The sequence below is a fragment of the Apis florea genome, unplaced genomic scaffold (genome assembly GCF_048593485.1).
Source record: "Apis florea isolate Af1SG1 unplaced genomic scaffold, ASM4859348v1 contig_3081_pilon, whole genome shotgun sequence".
Lineage (NCBI taxonomy): Eukaryota > Metazoa > Arthropoda > Insecta > Hymenoptera > Apidae > Apis > Apis florea.
Window position 1 is genome coordinate 3037608 of NW_028256703.1, and position 15841 is coordinate 3053448.

The 15841-nt window shown below is 41.7% G+C and overlaps 1 protein-coding gene across 3 annotated transcripts in view; it reads right to left on the minus strand.

Moving 5' to 3' along the window:
• Window positions 1-13882: 13882 nt before the first annotated feature.
• Window positions 13883-15841, minus strand: part of LOC100869912 (coiled-coil domain-containing protein 137) — a 28706-nt gene continuing 26747 nt past the window's right edge. For all 3 annotated transcript variants that reach the window (XR_015292326.1, XR_015292325.1, XR_015292324.1), the window contains one exon: window positions 13883-14065. The gene's annotated coding sequence lies outside the window, so the exon portion shown is untranslated. The remainder of the gene's footprint in view (window positions 14066-15841) is intronic.

Here is a 15841-nt window from a genome sequence, read left to right on the forward strand (position 1 = left end):
AGAGATAAAAATCCAGCTGACTCCAAAACTCGTTCGAGAGAGAGAGAGAGAGAAGAAAACGGTTCTTATAAATATTTATTATTCGACAGGGCAAAAAGAGGTGTCGCGCTTTGCCGCACACACTCGCCCGCCAAGGTGTCGATCGAGCCTTTATTGCACGCCGGGACAAACGACGATCATCCAATCTTCTTCCCCGACACCTGCAATTAACCTTCCCCGACCAGACGCTTCCATATCGTGGACAAGTTTCGCGATAAACGCGGGTTAACTCGAGCAATTCCTTCGTTTCAAAACTGCTTCCTATTTTCAAAAATTTTCTCCCACTTTTCGGGAGAGATTAAACGGATCGTCGAATGCGCGGCGGATGATCGACGCGGCAGGATCGTGAATACGTGTCATAATCGGCGATTACGCGAAGGAATGTTGAGAAAGAAAAACTTGTTCTCGCGAGTAGAGCGGGTGTATAAATAAAAAGCTCCTATTTTCCAACGAACGCTTTCCTTCCTCTCCGTGTATTTGATTTTCGTATCGTGTTGTCGCCGATACACGCGAAAATATTTGCTCGAATAATAAACCGATTCTCTTATCTACCGTTTTATTCTAAATCAAAATATCAAATTATTGTCGATATAACGAGACATATAACGATTATACAAAGTTAAATTATGAGCGAAGGAATTGAAAGGGAGAAAAATACTTGAATTTTTCATCTCGATTTTTCAAACAAAGAGTTGTAATGATATTTTCTCTTTCACCCTTGTTTCTTATATATTCCATTACAACGGATTCTCGTATTCGTATTCTTGTCATAATTATCCCGTTTGTAAAACGGGTGTATACGTTTACCCCTCCGTTCATTTAATTCCACTTCTCTCAGCGATGCAACTCTTTCACGAGAGAAATTACGATTTTTAAAAACCTCTCGAATTCTCGAAAGGTCCTCATCGAGTAGTGTCGCAAGGACAAAAGGAGAGGAGGAGGCGTTTTGCCGTTTCCGGAATGGTTTCCGCTTGGTCGCGAGCCTTATTCATCGACGCGTCCTTTTTTCCCCTCGGAGCCTAAGAGAAACTAATAAATCTATCCGTGACGCAGGAAAGGCGGGCACGAGTTTTCGCGCGTACGTATTCGACTTGAATCGACCGCTTAAAATAACGTAAGATCAAAAAATGCGCGGTGATAGAAATTTTTCAAAACTCGGAAAAATTGGAAAGAAAAATCTATCGCAAGGAGGGAGGCTGTGACTGTGTAAATATCTAACTATTCTATCTAAGCAGCGATGGAAGATGTTTCAAAGAGACATGGAATCTTATGAAATTGCCGATGAATCGTATATAATATATGGAACACGTAGCGCGTGTGAATATTAATCGAGCTATAGATGCGTAGCGTTACGTGATACAGTATAAAGTATAGCATCCATGCCAGGCGACTAGGTTGTATCGTTTAAATATAGCGCCAATAAACATCGATATGGAGGCATTTTAAAATTACTTATGGAACGTCGAACGTGGTAATATCCCCGTACGTAATGCCATGCATCGAAGCCTAATATTACCGAAATTACATAATACAACACCGCGTCACGCGATATTTTGCACGGAACAGCATCGCTGCTCCCACCACCACCATCGCTACTACTACTTCAAACTTCGACGAGAGCGTGATTCGATAGAAAACGATAGAGTGGATAATCGAGAGGATTGAACGAGTGAAAAAAAAAAAAAAAAAAAGAAGAAGAAACCCACGAAGACTTGAGCGCAGAGATACGCACAACAAACATCGCAGGATTTTTTTCCCTTCCCCCCTCCGTTTTTCCGATTTAATTTTAACCCACTGCTATAATAAACGGTGTTAGATCCTCCCGATTCTAAATATAATACCATTACTATATCGTGTTTTCGATTCACCCGTAAATTCGCTTTAAACGACGGATTAACGCACGATTAATTTATTAATCGGTCGAATATCGACTCGATCGTTAGTTTGTTAGAGTCCTCTGCTCTTGAATCGTGTCGATGAATTGCCACGTACCCGCGACACTCGATGTGAACGCGCGACCCAACCGGCGACACACGGTTAACGAACAACGGAGAGGGGATAGAAAAGGAATATTTTGTTGAATATTCTCACTTTTCGAGAAACAATCGAGTATTGAATATCGCGGCGAATTGAAAATTCGACGAATTGAATTCCGAAAATAAATGGAAGGGGGAGGGAAAAAAGAGTAGGTGAGTGACGCAAGTAAGCGCGCAAGTTTCGTGGCCAGTTGCACTTTAAACCGGGTAAATTTCACTCCGTCTAAAATTGTTCCCTCGCGTATGATCGCGTATGATGACGTAAGTGACGCAACCAAGTGCCAAATCGAATTCCACCACCCGTGTAATCACCCGCCAATTTTTCCGCTCATCGTCCACTCGAAACTGTACTTTCTTGCTCGACGTTAATTTGAAAGCGTGCGCTGCACGGTCGAGTCGGAAATTTGTTAAAAATACAAACGGCGTAATCAGCGGCAACGAAAAACAAATGGTGGAAGGCGTGGAACACAGAGTCACGTGGGAACGCGAACGGAAAGAGAAACTAATTAAACGAGGCATCAACTGTTGCTTCGCTTTTCACTCCCAACTTTTCATCGGTTCAAAGTGCATCCTGACAAGCGCCACCGTTTACTATCTCTCTCTCTCTCTCTCTCTCTCTCGCCTACACTTTATCCGCGTGCTAAATAAAGCGAATAGCGCCCCGTCTCGATCGATTCCTAGGTTTCGTGAAATGCATATATTCGAAACTATTCTTTTTTTTTTTTTTTTTTTTTTTTTTATTTTAACGATAATAATTATCGGTCGACAGAAAAATTACCGAGGGAAAAATGTCTATCTTCGCTTCTCGACGCTTTCACGACGATCCTGAACAGGATTGCAACGGAAGAGCTACTAATTTGATCATTCGTAAAATCGTAAAAATTACTTTCACTCGCAAAGTTACGCGAGGATAATCGTCCAAGATTGGAAATCATTTTGATACGATATCGATATATGTATCTATCTCATCTTGTTCATCCATTTAACCCAATCGCATGAACTTGCTATGCCATTTCTACCATACGCAACTACTTCGTTCACTTTCGTTGATTTCATATAATCTTTCAAAAACTATCATCTCCACTGATATTTCAATCTGATTTCACAGCAACCAATGGGTTACTCAAATACGATATTTAAAAATTATCAATTTTCGAATATCGAATTTCTTCTCTCGCGATTTCGATCTCGATACTAGCGCGCGGGCCCCCGGCGTTGCGACGTTTTCCAAGGCGCCGCCGCTTCCCACGGATAATTCCACATAATCCCAGACAGATCGTTACGTATTTAGAGCAATTTGGGAGGCCGTCCTTGGCCAAACTGCTCCGCTGGGGCGATGCATATTGCTTTTTAACCGTATCATCGATTCGGCGTAATTCAAGGCCGGCCTCGTGGGATCGCGCTCGATAATAACCGGGGAGGAGAGCATTTTCCACTCCTCCCTCGAGTGATCAGGAGGCACAGTGTCGAGATTCGACTTGCACCTTTGTTACACCACGGTTACACGGATCCTCAGAAGGGTATAATAAGTTGAGGAGAGCTTGGGTGGTAACTTTCCTCGAGCGCCCTCGATCGTATTTTTCACTTTTACTCGGATTCAGAAGAGGGTGAAATGGATATACGAGGGAGGATCGAGAGGATTTTTAATTTGGTTACGATTCTGGTTTTTACAGCTCCGTTTCATACGATACGAATCACGTGAAAATGTATTTTTCTTCGAATAATTTTGTACAATAATAATTGTAATTATCGACCGTTTTAACGCTCGACGAATCAACTTCTCGCTTGTTCCGCGCCGCCTAGATATGGGATATTTTTAACCGCATTATCATCGGAAAAAACGATAAGAGCTCAGTCGGAGAGTTCGAGAGTAATCGCTGCGTTTACAAAATTTCGTTGTGAAAAAATTTGAAGAAAGAAGAAGAAGAAGAAGAAGAAGAAAAAAAAAGAAATCTAAAAGGATATTTTTAAAACGACGTATCTCCTTTTTTCTTCTCCCTTTCGAGATTTGAATATTTTCGATTCGCGATACGTTGAAAATTGAAGGAGAAAGAGAGATAAAGAAACTCGTTGAAGCGACACTTAATTCGGCGGAAACTCGCTGCAAAGTCTGGCCTTGCACAATCGAATTAATGACGGGAAGCAATGATACAATTACTCGGCAGCCACTTATTAAACAGAGGCCCGAGGTTCATCCGTTGATTGCCCGAGAATCGAGAGCACCGCCGCGTGAAATCTCAACATCTCGCGTTGCATCGAATTAGTTTAGCAAGATCAGCGTGCCCTGATTACTGCCAACAACCTTTTTATCTCGGATATAAAATAAGATCGACGTCGAGGCGCCTCGACGTCGAATCTCAAAAACGTTGTGTTACGCGTTTAATAATTTCACCGCGCCACGATTCTGATTTAAAAATTTATCGACAAAAATATTGGTCGATGCGCAACAAAAATACATATATAAACGAGGAGGAGGGAAAATATCGTTTACCACCGACCAATAAAACTCGAGAGAGAGAGAGAGAGAGAGAGGGCGGGGGCCACCGCGATAACCGTAGATTAAAGAATGACTAAATTTCCGTCGAGACGACCGCTTTCGAGGCAGATTCACAGCTCCGTTTCCAGAATACGCCGATTCTAAACTACTGTACACGCGCGATTATATTTAATCATGTCGAGCATCGTGCAAAATATTCCGAAAGAGAAAAATAGAATTGTTCGTCGAAATTCGACGAGCTTTTTTGTTGGACGAAGTCGGGCGATGGAGGGAGGGAGAGGAAACGAGAGGAGAGATTTGGACGATCAAAACGAGGGTGTTGTCGCGAGAGCTACTAAATTGCAGCTTGAAACGTGGCGCTGCTCCGCCGAGATAGGGGGCTTCTTCTTTCGCGCAAACAAATTTTCCCCGCTTAATATCCCCATCTCGGGCTATAATTGAGAACGAGAGAGAGAGAGCGTGCCCACCGTGAAATTCTTCCTTCTCGAGGAAACTCGTGAAGAGTCGAATAAGAGTCTCTCTCTCTCTCTTTCTCTCTCTGATGATCAAGAGAGAAAGATAGGGGAATATCGATTGTTGGCAATGATTAATGATGATTAAGTGGACAAAAGGAATGAATAACGGGGAGAAATTATCGAGTCGTTCGAATTGTAACACGGATCTTCTTTATTTATTTTACGTTTAATTAGGCGAAACGAAGAGTCCGAAGAAAGATAGGCCCGATGAGTTAGAATAAAGACGGGCTTGTGTCGCGGTCAGACGATAAAACTTGTGCAAATCTGCTTCAATTTCGCGGCAACGAATTTAAACGTCCCATTTTTAACGATGAAATTCGGGGGAGAAATGAACGCAACGATCCGTCAAACTCGGATTTTCCAAGAATTCGTTCGGCCAATTATCAAACGTTCGTGCAAATTTTGTTTCTTTTTATCCTTTCATTTACCCGCTCTTTCTAATTTTATTTCTTTCCGTCAAACCCGTTGTTTCCTGTCACCTGGCAGCGAGATAAAAGTCTCTTTTTTTCGCAAGGCAATATTATAAAACCTGGCAGCACCGTAGAAAGCGACGAGGATAGCGCTAGATGGAAACTCGATAGCACGAAAAAAACGCGGCGAGGTAATATTATAAAACGCGTCACCACGCAATTTTGCAAAGCGTTTCATAGCAAACGTCGTAACGCGTATCTCGCGTACACCAGGCGTATGAAGACGTTGCGATCCCACCGTTACTCCACGTTTCTCCCATTCATCAAATCCGCAATATCATTAATTCCACGCGAACGTAATGAAAATTCTTAACCGGCTAAATCATCCTTCATCAGGATTCATCGACCACCCGCATGATCACGGCAATGATTCGACTCTGAAACGAAATCCAGAAATGGGAGAGAGGAAAAAGTTAATCCTTTAATTGCTCCTGCCGAGTCGCAAGGAACTCGATATTTTTACACGATTAATATTACATTCGAAAGCTCGAAATCCAAAACATTTTCATTATATACCGTTTATTCATCGATTTTAACGTTGTTTCAAAACGTAATTGCAAATTAAGTTTTCGCCGTTCGAAGACTTTTATCGTCGATGCGCGCATATTGAAACGATCGTGAAAAAGATCGTCGTCGAGCGCATCAATTACGGGCTCGTTGATGAATCATTCCAGCTTCTTAGGCTTGTACAGAAATCATCGCAAGTACGATATTCACGATCAACGTGAAACGAGTTTCAAGATAATGACGAAATAAACAAGATTTCGTTTTCGACGAACAAACGAGGTTATACGCGTCCAGATGGCAGTCAAAAAGGGTTAAATTAAACCGAGCAACGCGATAATTACGCAGTTTCGTTTCGATTTTCGATCGGACAACCAGTTCTCCATTTTTTTCGTAACCACATTTTCACTTTCCTCGATCGACCGGTCGGTTTGGAACGCTCGAGGAGATCGACCACCTCCCCTCCTCCGCGCGATCTTTTAAAATCAAGCGTGGAGTATCGAGGAGGAGCACGCGCGCGTGAATAACTCGGTTTTCCTTCATAAAACCGCACTCCGCCGGTCGCCGCGGGGAAACGTGAGAACGCGAAACGAGACGATTCCAAGGGGGGGAAGAATTTATTATTCGACGCGTTGAGAATTCTCCCCCCCCCCCCCCCCCCGGTGAGAAATTGACGAAGAAAACGAGCACCGCGTCCGAATGGAATGGAAAACCTGGTTACCTGCTCTTTTTCTCTACGGAACGATATACGAGTTTATTATTATTATTATTATTATTATTATTCTTTTCTTCTTGCGTGCCTTTCCTCCGATCCACTGTAGATAATCCTCCAAGTGTCGGTTCGCGAACAATGTTTCTTCGCGAATGGTTGGTCGAAATCTTGCATCGTCGTCCAAGATCGTTTTTCACGATCTCGGGAACGATCTTTTCGATCCCATCGTATTTATCGATCTTTAAGAAGCTCGAGAATATTCGTAAGAGAAAAAAAAATCTTACTTAAAACTTACTTACGGAGAGTTTCGACTCATCGAAATATAAAATAAGGAGACGCGTTTTAACCTTTCGGTCTGCATATCTTTTTTTCTCAATCAACAACCGTCGAAGCAACTCGAATTGTTAGACCTAAAAGATCTTTCTCACATTTTTTCGTGGCTCGTTCAATAGCGAAAGGAATTAAGAATAATTTCTTCCTTTTCTTCGTATCCTCGACCGATCTTTCATACTCCGCGCGTTCGAAGTTGGTTGGCTCCAAACGAAACAGGACCTCCTCTCCAAAGTTCGCAATTACGACGAGTCTAATGCACAATAACCTTTCCTCGCGATCGTCCTCCTCCTCCTCATCTTCCTCCTCGTTCGTCAAAGTAGAATATTTCAATTCGTAGATCGCGAATATTGAAACGAGAGCGCGGAGAAGAATGCGCCGACTTTTCCCATTCACGCGTTTCGCGCGTCAAAGTTCGTCGAGTCTCGAAAACAAGAGGGGAGATCGAAAGAAAGGAAGGAAGGAAGGAACAAATCGTCGAAACGACGCGAGAGAAGAAGCGAATTTTTCTTTCTCTTCGCTAGAGTCGAGGAGATTCTGATTCAAAGGGGCGTGAGAAGGAGGAGAGAGACAGAGAGCCGCGTACTAATCCCTTAAGAGTGTCGAGGGAGGAAAGAAAAAGAAAGAAAGAAAAAAAAAAGCGCGATACGATCCCATCGGGGATCTCATTGAAATGGAAGCGAGGGGAGAAAAGAAACAGCATCTGGGTTAAATTCCAGGAGGATCTTTCGCGGCTTCTCCGCCACGGCTGATAGAATTCCCCGTTGCGAAACAACAAAAGGCGGGGGATGACGAGCGACCAGCCCGAGGTGGTCTCTTTTCCCAAGGAAAGGGGGCCGACTTTGGCCCGCCCGCGGGAAATAACCGGATCGAGGTGCAAATTCGCGGATCACGGAGCGCCACCGAGACGGAAGAATCGGACGACCCCAATTTTCAAAAGCGAAAAACTTTCGTTTCGCAATTTTTTCCTTCTCGAAATTATTATTACTCCTTCGATTCAAATTTCCTAGAATCATCCTTCTTCCCTTCCTCTTATTTTCCATTTTAGCGTTCCAATGTTGTTCTGCTCGCATCGCGGTGGATTAACATTTCTTTTAACACGTTCGTCGGCCAGCGTGATTTCGTTGAGTTCCTCAAATGTTACTGTCGTAAGAACAGAGCGGATATAATTTTAATATTTTTATTTTATATATTTTAATATAAAATTTTATTGGGATATATTCTGCAATACCGAATTAGTTGCTTTCAGTGCCTCTTCCTTCCTTCCTCCCTAACTTCCTTCGTTTCCAAAGTCAATTTTAAGTATTTTGAAAAGGGGGACAAGTATGACTTGTTGCATTTTTGTACAATTTTAAATCTAAATTTATACGGTAACATAGGAGGACGTTATTACCACAGATAATATAGAACTTAGAGGCTTATATTCAGATCAAAATACTTAAAATTGACTTTGGAAACGAACAAAGTAGGGAGCGAAGAAGTAGAGGCACAAATGAAAACAACTCAGAATTCAGAATCGGTATTACAGAATTAGTTAATAAAGACTAAGTAACTAATGTATACAAATAATAACTAAATTTTATAATAAAATATATAAAATAAAAATAATAAAACTATATTTCCGTTCATCGCTCCGTTTACGGCCTTCCGACAGTAACATTTAGGCCCCGCGAGAAACTCAACTCAAATGTTATCACGCTGGCCGACGAAACGTGTTAAACCGTTTTTTAAATCGAAGCAACGAATTATACTCTTCTCTATGCAAAACACCCGATATATTATCGAATCGTTTATAATCTTTGATAAAAGTTGGAGGAGACTGAAAAAAGTATCCCGGCGAAATTTGCTTTCCTCGCCTAAAACGACGTCGATTCGAGACAGAGTTGATTCCATCGTTCGAATCGAAAAGGATGAAACGCCGATCCATAACCGGTGGTTCTCGTCCATTTCTCGTCGAAGAAGATAATCCCTGGCCGCGCGAAGGATCGAAAAGAAAAGTTGTCCGTGCATAAAAAAAAAAGGGGGGGGGGGGGGAACAAAAAGAAAAAAACTCCACTCGAATCGTGAAATTCGACGGAAACGACGTTCGATTCTCGTCGTCGTGGCGAGGGGATCGTGGAAGGAGAAGCGATTACACGCTACGTGACCACGTAACAAATAGACCGGGAATACGCAAATCTCTCTCGCATCCTTGAATCCAAGAGAAAAGTCAAACTTGGTGGATAGCTGATCGAGTCACATGAAGCGTGACTCGATCGAAAAGATCGCACACGAGCGTGAATCTCCGTGAATTAATTGTTTAATTAACCTCTGGAAATTGTTTCTGGCGCGAGATAATAAGGAAATTTTTTCGAAAATCTGTGAGGATTTATCTCGAAGGCTGCGAAAGTTCTCCCCGCTCTTCTGAGTTCTGCAACTTGATACGATCATTCGAATTATCCCCTCATGCGTGACTTTGCCGCGTTGCCGATCTATATTCATTATCTCGCAACTTTAATATATTCGTGTTCCACATGCATAATGTTGTGCGAAGCGGAATATTTCCATTCTCGAGGCATCGAATCGAATAAAATAATTTTTCAAAATTATTTATCTTACTGGAAAAGACGACGTCGACGATGATTATTGAATATTTCTCAACGTCGAAAGGAAAATAGAGTCTCGTTCGAGATACATATTTTCTTCATTCAACTATAGGTCAATATATATATATATACGAAAACGATCTATCGATAAGAAACACACGGATAAACAACGCAAGAAAAAAAGGAAATAAAAACGAGTTGACCTTTTTATCTATCTCCATCCGTGAAAAGTGTATTTCTTTTCCAAGCGATACGAAGAAACTAGGTGCGAGAGGAGAGGGGAGAGAAAAGGAGCGCGAAGATGAGAGGAGGCGCAGCTGCGGCGATGATAAGCGGATCGGTGAAAACAACGAGCGGCATTGAGACGCTCCGTGGACAAGGCTCGAAGGTTGGATGCGTTCTGGAAAATTATGCGTTCTTGTGCAAAGGCACGTGGATGTTACGCAAGGCAAGCCTCGTGCCGCCGATCGCGGTTTAAAATGCCGAGTTACCTTCGAGAGAGCGCCTCCATTAAATTTCGCCCCCTTTTCTTCACACGTGAGTGATACGATTATTTCTCCAAAATTTGTCCTCCATGCACAATCGGCTTCGATCGAGTCATCCCGATTTAATAATCGAATCCTCTCCTTTCGATACTCGATCCGAGAATTGTTGATTTTTAACAAAGAAAACGTAGACCACAACGAATGTGGCCACTTCGATAACGCTTGGAAGTATAGGATGTAACAACGAACAGGGTTAACTCTTAAAACGATGACACGATACGATATCGAGATCGTGAATTCGATCGAGCGTCTTTTTGACAAAACTTTTGGAGAGAAAAAAAAAAATGATGAAAGCGACTCGTCCATTTTAACCGATGGTTTAATTTATTCGATTCGGGATACACGATGATGCACATCGAAGATGAAATTATTCGACGAGTACGAAAGATATATTTGGTCTCACAATAGTCAACAATTATCATTTTATTATCATTTTAATGCCGCGTTTACATTAATTGCAGCTATTCTCCGAGTTCTAATGCGAATACATTTGCGTAAACAATTGGTAAACAGCTTGGTAATGACGCGGCATTGGACAGCCTTGAATGCGAATAAAACGGCGCGTTGCGTAACAAATTAAACGCGCCAAAAAGGAGAGGGATCCTCGCGTTTTCCTCGCCGCTTCTCTTTATAAAATATTCCCCTCTAATCCCGCGAAATTTCCTAAAATTGAGAATAAATTTCGACCGGTGATTTCGTATTATTCGCTCCACTTTTATTTCCGACGATTCAAACGGAGAAGCAAGGCACGAGGCGAGAGAAAAAATGATTTTCCCCGTGTTTGACGGCCTAATGAAAGTTTCACGCGCGATGATAACCATCCCAGGCCATTAACGGGCCATGCGTCGCATGTAAATTGCAAACCAACGAATCTGCATAAATTTCTCCTCTCCCTCCCTTAGCCATCTGAAACGCGCAGTGTCCAGCAGAGCATCGTTTCATCGTTCGTTCCCCATTCGTCTCGAGCCACGCTTCCATCGCCTTGCGGAGACGATAACGTAACTCTTGGTCGAGGGAGTATTCAATTTCGACGAAGGAAGTGCGCTCATTAGTCGAGAGCAGGGAGCTCGACAAGGAAGGGAAAGAGAGAAGAGAGAGAGAGAGAGAGAGAGAGAGAGAGAGAAGGAAAAGAAGAGAAAAACGTGGAAGCACGCGGTTGGAACGCGAGAGAACGAGCGAAGAAGAAACAGGAGGAATGCGAAAAAGATATCGGGAAAAGACGTAAGCCAGGCGCTTAAGAAACGCGCAAAACAAACCTCGCGAGAACCTTGTTTGAGGAAGGAAAAAATAGTTTTAGTCGTAAAATGCGCGTGTAAATAAGTTGGGGTGTGCGAATAAGTTCCTTCCCCTTTTTCCTTACCTCCGTCGTAACTTCTCACCGAATTCGAATTACTTTATCGTTCGTGCTGCCATCTGGAAGAGCGTTCTTTCGTTTTTAGAAGAAAGAGTAGCGACGAGCGTTTCCAGTGCTGTGGAAATTGTCGACAATTTCAAGCAAGCGATATCGTTCGTTTGCTTGAATGGTACACGCGCTTGTATCACACGATAAAAGTAGTAATAAAGATTTAAATTTGGAAATTTTAACTCGAAAGACGACTCGATCGTTCGACCGAGAAAGTGAATCGAAAATCAGACGCGAGAAGAATTGGCAGAAATCGGGTAATCTGATAAAATCTCGAAATTTGGAAAGAAAAAGGGGAGGAAAGGAAGGAAGTTATTTTACACGGTTGATATATTTTTAAAAAACGCGGAGAGAAATTGTTTGATGAACGATGACGACGAAAGATACGAGGAATATTTTCCGCAATATATTCCAAACACCGCGTCATCGTTGCATCGGTGACGAGGCAATGAGCAATGAATACATCGTCGATACACGTTGTAAAATGAACGGTGTAACGACGAAGCGGCGATGATTAGAATATATTGTCGGCGCGTCCCAAAAATCCATCCACAGGTTCCCCGCCAACAATTTTAAACGATGGAGAAATTGTATAAAATCGTATAATGAAATTACAGGAGATGAAGGTAAATTATCGAGATGAATATTAGCAGACTTAACAAACATCCTCGTGAAAATTGCGCTTCTAATGGAATTCCAGCTTCCTTGATTACCACACACGACGACAACCACGATGGGCCTCCTCCCGAGAACATCCTCCGAGCAAATTGACGGGGAATGTCCAGCTGATCGATGAATCGGGTACAATCGAAATACGCGTGTAAAGTTGTTGAAACGGCAACAGGGAGGAGAGTCAAATGATTAAATCGCGATAAACCGAACAAAATCGTATTGATTAATTGAGTTTACAGGCTCGTTGGTCCATTGTGCGTAAACTTATCGAAATTTCGACCCATAATCGTTAATCGTCACCGCCTCGATGATCGATATCTCGAGTTTTGCGTTTTGTTCAAAGTCTAAAATGCATCGGTGATCGGCCCATCCATTCGTCCCGTGGAAAAATTTTCGAATCGGCCAATCGGAGTTAAGCTCTTTCCACGTGCCTCTTATCGTTATCGTTCCTAACAAGTCGAACAAAATTTCCAGTTTTTCTCCAAGCATGAAATCGATCGATCGATCTTGACGAAAAAAAAAATTTCTATTTCGCGAATCAATTTTGTTCCAATCTTGGAAAAAAAAGGTTAAACAAAATCTCAAAAAAAAAAAAAATCAAAACGTTTCGAAAGATACGTAAGATACGTTCCATTTCTTCGTTCACGAGTTAATTTTCCCTCGTCCCAAATTTTAAAAAGTTAATATAAAGAAATTTATCGCGCCATTTGATCAATTACCGCGGCGCAATACTTCCTCGTTCTGAGCCGACTGACGACGACGTTGTGCCCCGATTCATCGTGCCAAATTTTCATCGAGACACGATCCCCAAACTGAGCGAGAAATCATCGAGAAATGCATCGATCGACTCGACTCGTTTTTATTCGTCGCTCTTGGATCGTTCTAACTCTCGATCGGGGACAAAGGCTCCCTCCCCCCCGCGAGAAAGTCTATCCCTTTCCCTCTTATTGCGGTTTCCAGATGAAATTATATCTACGAACGGTCTCGATGCGACGGAATAATCTCCCGAGCGAAGAAAGTGGTTCGTTTGTCCGCCAACCGGAATTACCTCTCTCTCCAGCGAGATAAAACGAAACCGAAAGTGGTATCGCGTCGCTCCCTTCCACTAATTTCTTTCGCGGAACGATCGAGCGAAAGAAAAGGGGGGAAAAAAACCTGTCCAACACACGACGGGAAAAGAGCGTTGGCTCCAAAAAGAAGGAACAGTTTCGATGTCATCGATCGAGTTCGATTTCATCGAGCATATTGGATTATACGTGCGATTCAATTTTGTCTCGATCCAACTAAGTCGATTCGATTTCAGATTTGCTTTCTATCTCGATTTCGAGATCTGATTTCCAACGTTTCAATCTCTTCGAGATTGAAGGATTCGCAATTGAAGAAAAATTTGCCCGGAAAGACGATTACGTTTCTTAATAGCTCGAGTAAACGTCTCTTCCCTCTCCGTGGAGAGTATTGCGAGAGCGCGAAGAGACGAGAGGTTAATCTTAAATAAATAAATAAATAAATCGGCGAGACAAGATCGGCTTTAGGTTAAAGAAAAAGAAAGAAGTGGGAATCGAACTTACCCTTGGGTCGAGGATTACTCCAAGCAGGGCTGCAGACCTTCTCCATGATTACTTTCGCGATTACGTGTTGGTTACATGACGTTAATAACACGTTAATGCGGCTCTCACTTCAACACTCGGTTAATTCTCCACACTCTGTTAGTAGGGGATCATCGCCACTTTGCAATTACTTTTTTCTCTTCGTATCCATCTGAAAAAAAATTCCAACAGCCTGCTGTGAGCAACGTTTGTTTCAACTCGAAACAAGTTATTTCTCCCTCCCTCATCCTGCGATATCATCATTCCATTTCCTCTTTGTTACTTTGGGGAAATTTCGAATTAAATCTCGATTCTCGGTCGCGTTATTAAAATATCGATATATCGTGCTTCTAATTTTATTCCACGCCTTTTCGATCCAAATTATTAATTTTTGCCCGAAGCAAGATTATTCCAACGTTGAAAAAATTAATTTTAAAAAAGGATTCCTTCGCAAATACGATCGCAAAAGTTCGTTGCATGCCGTTACTTTCGAAATTTCGAATTAATTCTAATTATTCGGTTTTTTTTTTTTTTTTTTAATTTCGTTTTAATTTCATTTCGACGGCAGTATCGAAGAAAATTGAATTTTTGCGCGATACGACAAAGGGGGATATTACCGAAACGATTTATTTTAAAATTAATTTTAAAAAGGATTTCTTCGCAAATACGATCGCGATTCAAACACAAGCGTTTCGCCTTGCAACGATGCGCGATTCGTTCTTACTTTGAAATTTCGAATTAATTCTCGATTCGTTGTTATAATCGGTGTCACATTTCTTTTCTATCTTTTTTTTTTTTTTTTTTTTTTTATTTTACTCGATGAAAATTGAATTTTTACGACAAAGGAGTTATTATTACCGAGACTCGTTGAATCAATTTCAAAAAATAATTATTGCTTTCGAAATTCCAAATTAATTCTCGATTCGGCCACGTTTTACATATAATACTGTATCGTATTAATTTTTTACTCGCGGCGAAAGAAAGATTATGAAGAAACGTTGAATTAATCCTAGAAACGATTTTCCTTCGTGAAAGAAAAAAAAGGAAAGAAAGGAAAAGAACGTTGGCGACACATCGATTACGTCGTCAGCTTCGTCCGATTAATCGATTAATTTTGATCGGTTGAAAATTTCGAACGGGGGCTCGGCTAAAAGACTGACCAGTTCCGGGAAAATCGATGAAATAAATATGCAGAGACAAACGTGGATTAATCGGGCGATGGTCGGCGATGAAAAATAGAGCGAGCAACGGTGGCGGATTAAAACAGAGGGTGAAAAAACTTGGACGATAACGCGAAATCGATCGATTCATTAGGGAGGGAGGGGAATATGAATGAACAAAAGTGAAAAATCGATGTCTCTCTCTCTCTCTCTCTCTCTCTCCATCGCCGCCAATGTTTTTTTTCACGGGCACGAAACGATTAACTCATCGATCAAAACTGTGAGCAGTCTTTCGAATAAACGCAACCGATAAAACGATCCTTTTTTTCGTTCGATCGGTGGTATTCCTCCCCATTTTCCATCCAACGTGCGTAAAAACGTCGGACAATGATCGAATAACGCTTTTTAACACGTGCGATTAAAAATCCTTCGTTCCGTTTTGTTCCAAGATAAAGGAATGTATCTATACGTACACATACGTATATATTCGTTTGAAAAAAACATCGCAATTACACGGTTCGTTTCCTATATTAATCGAGCGATTTTTCATTTGGTCGGCGTGCAAAAAGCGATCTCGACAAAAACGAAACTCTAAAAAAAAGCTTTCTAAATCGGCACACAGGGAGAGCGAAACATCATTTTGTTACAGAGGAATTAAATCGATCGCAGAAACGCAACGGGGAAATTTAAATATAAATTTCCTTTGAAATTTGCGAAGGGGGAAAAAAAAAGGAAAAAAGAAAAAAAGTGAATTCAATTAGCGTGAAACGAATCGACGAGATGGAGGG